Source organism: Idiotropiscis lumnitzeri, unplaced genomic scaffold (genome assembly GCF_059441095.1).
Source record: "Idiotropiscis lumnitzeri isolate Australia: NSW breed Sydney's pygmy pipehorse unplaced genomic scaffold, RoL_Ilum_1.0 HiC_scaffold_367, whole genome shotgun sequence".
In the NCBI taxonomy this organism is placed as follows: domain Eukaryota; kingdom Metazoa; phylum Chordata; class Actinopteri; order Syngnathiformes; family Syngnathidae; genus Idiotropiscis; species Idiotropiscis lumnitzeri.
The window spans coordinates 22,501-25,797 of record NW_028283904.1 but is presented as its reverse complement, the minus strand read 5'-3'; the positions used below and the strand labels follow the sequence as shown (position 1 = coordinate 25,797).

The window sequence follows — 3,297 nt, the reverse complement described above, 5'->3', positions numbered from 1 at the left end:
AAGTCCCCTTTCCAGCGGGGACCTTTCAAACATTGTATCCGACCACTGAAGGCTGTTGGCGGGCGCGGCGCGGCTCACAGCCCGCCCTCAGGCACGGAGCTCCGGGGAAATTTGCCTCATTTCTTCTAAGTCCCCTTTCCAGCGGGGAACTTTACATTGTATCCGACCACTGAAGGCTGTTGGCGGGCGCGGCGCGGCTCACAGCCCGCCCTCAGGCACGGAGCTCCGGGGAAATTTGCCTCATTTCTTCTAAGTCCCCTTTCCAGCGGGGAACTTTCATACATTGTATCCGACCACTGAAGGCTGTTGGCGGACGCGGCGCGGCTCACAGCCCGCCCTCAGGCACGGAGCTCCGGGGGAATTTGCCCCCTCATTTCTTCTAAGTCCCCTTTAGGCGACCAGGGGTTGACAATTTAGGTGACCAGGGGTTGACAATTTAGGCGACCAGGGGTGACTTTTAGGCGACCAGGGGTGAGGTTTAGGCGACCAGGGGTGAGGTTTAGGCGACCAGGGGTAGCGTTTAGGCGACCAGGGGCGTTGCAGTTCCGCCGAATTGCATTAGGGGCGCTGCAGTAGGCAAACGTTTTTACCCCTAGTCAGAGGGTCATTTGCCTACTTCCCAGGTTTACCCGGGTTTTCCAAAACACCTGGGGCACATTTTTAGGAACCACGTTTTTAGAAACAAAAATTCTTCTATGTCCACCTCCGTGAAAGAAATTGCCCAATGGTTCCCGCGGAAGAGAGCTGCCAGGCGGACGCATACTGCAATAACGGCCGCCCTGGCGCTCTGGTGGATGTTATCCTCGAAATTTCTTCTATGTGCCCATTCCAGCGGGCAACTTGCGAACAATGGTGTCCGACCATGGAAGGCTGTTGGCGGACGCGGCGCGGCTCACAGCCCGCCCTCAGGCACGGAGCTCCGGGGGAATTTTCCCCTCATTTCTTCTAAGTCCCCATTCCAGCGGGGAGCTTGCAAACGTGGTATCCGACCACTGAAGGCTGTTGGCGGGCACGGCCCCACCAGCGCAACACGGCACTTCCTATGACTCGGGTCCGACGCAGGAGGAGCGGTCCTCCCGGCCCCGCCACACGGCACTTCCTATGACTCGGGTCCGACGCAGGAGGAGCGGTCCTCCCGGCCCCGCCACACGGCACTTCCTATGACTCGGGTCCGACGCAGGAGGAGCGGTCCTCCCGGCCCCGCCACACGGCACTTCCTATGACTCGGGTCCGACGCAGGAGGAGCGGTCCTCCCGGCCCCGCCACACGGCACTTCCCATGACTCGGGTCCGACGCAGGAGGAGCGGTCCTCCCGGCCCCACCACCGCCACACGGCACTTCCCATGACCCGGGTCCGACGCAGGAGGAGCGGTCCTCCCGGCCCCACCGCAACACACACAACCACTGACCGATTGGCAATCATGACCCGCCATCGGAGGGCCCCTGCCGGCCCCGGCCTCGCGCCGGGGTGTTCGGGTGGACGGTTCCTTCGGCCTGCGGGTCGACCTCTGAGCGTTGGCCGGCACCGCAGCACACACAACCACTGACCGATTGGCAATCATGACCCGCCATCGGAGGGCCCCTGCCGGCCCCGGCCTCGCGCCGGGGTGTTCGGGTGGACGGTTCCTTCGGCCTGCGGGTCGACCTCTGAGCGTTGGCCGGCACCGCAGCACACACATAACCACTGACCGATTGGCAATCATGACCCGCCATCGGAGGGCCCCTGCCGGCCCCGGCCTCGCGCCGGGGTGTTCGGGTGGACGGTTCCTTCGGCCTGCGGGTCGACCTCTGAGCGTTGGCCGGCACCGCATCACCGCAGCACACATAACCACTGACCGATTGGCAATCATGACCCGCCATCGGAGGGCCCCTGCCGGCCCCGGCCTCGCGCCGGGGTGTTCGGGTGGACGGTTCCTTCGGCCTGCGGGTCGACCTCTGCGCGTTGGCCGGCACTTCCCTACCGTTACCCCCCCACCCCTGGGGTTGTGACAAAACGGCACTTCCTATGACTCGGGTCCGACGCTGGAGGAGCGGTCCTCCCGGCCCATCTCGCACCCACACCCTGACATATACTGCACCACACCAACCACTGACCGATTGGCAAGCATGACCCGCCATCGGAGGGCCCCTGCCGGCCCCGGCCTCGCGCCGGGGTGTTCGGGTGGACGGTTCCTTCGGCCTGCGGATCGACCTCTAGCGCACCAACCAGCGCGAAACCGCTTTCGTCGCGAGACCGAGACGACCCTGTCGCGTGCCCGTTGGCCACACGGGCCCAGAGATGTCCTACACGGGAGTTCCGCCGCGCTCGCGGGTACCCCGCGCCGCCCCGCCACGAGAGGGGCGCGGGAGCCCAGGCCCGCATCAGCCGAGCGGTCCTTTCCGAAAAAGCATGTTTCTCAAACCCTACCGGCGTCTGTCAGAAGACGCCGCCTCCGAGTGCGTGTTGCGGTCGCGGGCGTGCGGGCGGCTCCGGCTCCCTCCCGCGACTGACCGCCACGCGGTAACGCGGCCTCTACGGACCGAGTACATACCGAGGCCCAGCCGACTTCCTCACCGCGCACGGGGGCTGAATCGTAACGGAAATTTCGGTAGCCCACGTCCGAAATAAATATGAAAGAAACGAGGGAGGCTGGGGTGCCGCCGGGGGTAACCCCGCGGGAGGCCGTCTCCCGCGGGCGCCGCCCGGTCCCCGCGCCCGGCTCCCCGCTCAGCTCCGGTTCCAATGCAAGAAACACAGACCGCCGGACGCGAGGGCTACCTGGTTGATCCTGCCAGTAGCATATGCTTGTCTCAAAGATTAAGCCATGCAAGTCTAAGTACACACGGTTCCGATACAGTGAAACTGCGAATGGCTCATTAAATCAGTTATGGTTCCTTTGATCGCTCCACCGTTACTTGGATAACTGTGGCAATTCTAGAGCTAATACATGCAAACGAGCGCCGACCCGTCTCCGCGGGGACGCGCGCATTTATCAGACCCAAAACCCACGCGGGTTCGGTTTGCCGCGGTGCAGCGGGCCCGCCGGCTTTCACAGCCGGCGGGCTGTCGGTCTCCGCGGTGCCGCCGGCCCGGCCCCCCCTTTGGTGACTCTAGATAACGCCCGAGCCGATCGCCGGCCCCCCCGCGGCGGCGACGTCTCATTCGAATGTCTGCCCTATCAACTTTCGATGGTACTTTCTGCGCCTACCATGGTGACAACGGGTAACGGGGAATCAGGGTTCGATTCCGGAGAGGGAGCCTGAGAAACGGCTACCACATCCAAGGAAGGCAGCAGGCGCGCAAATTACCCACTCCCG

The 3,297-nt window shown here is 64.0% G+C and overlaps 1 non-coding gene across 1 annotated transcript in view; it reads left to right on the top strand.

The window, feature by feature from the left end:
* Nucleotides 1–2,755: 2,755 nt before the first annotated feature.
* The window catches only part of LOC148314209 (18S ribosomal RNA), a 1,933-nt gene continuing 1,391 nt past the window's right edge, over nucleotides 2,756–3,297 (top strand). The window contains exon 1 of the ribosomal RNA XR_015841899.1: nucleotides 2,756–3,297. This exon is cut by the window's right edge and continues 1,391 nt beyond it. This is a non-coding gene — a ribosomal RNA (18S ribosomal RNA).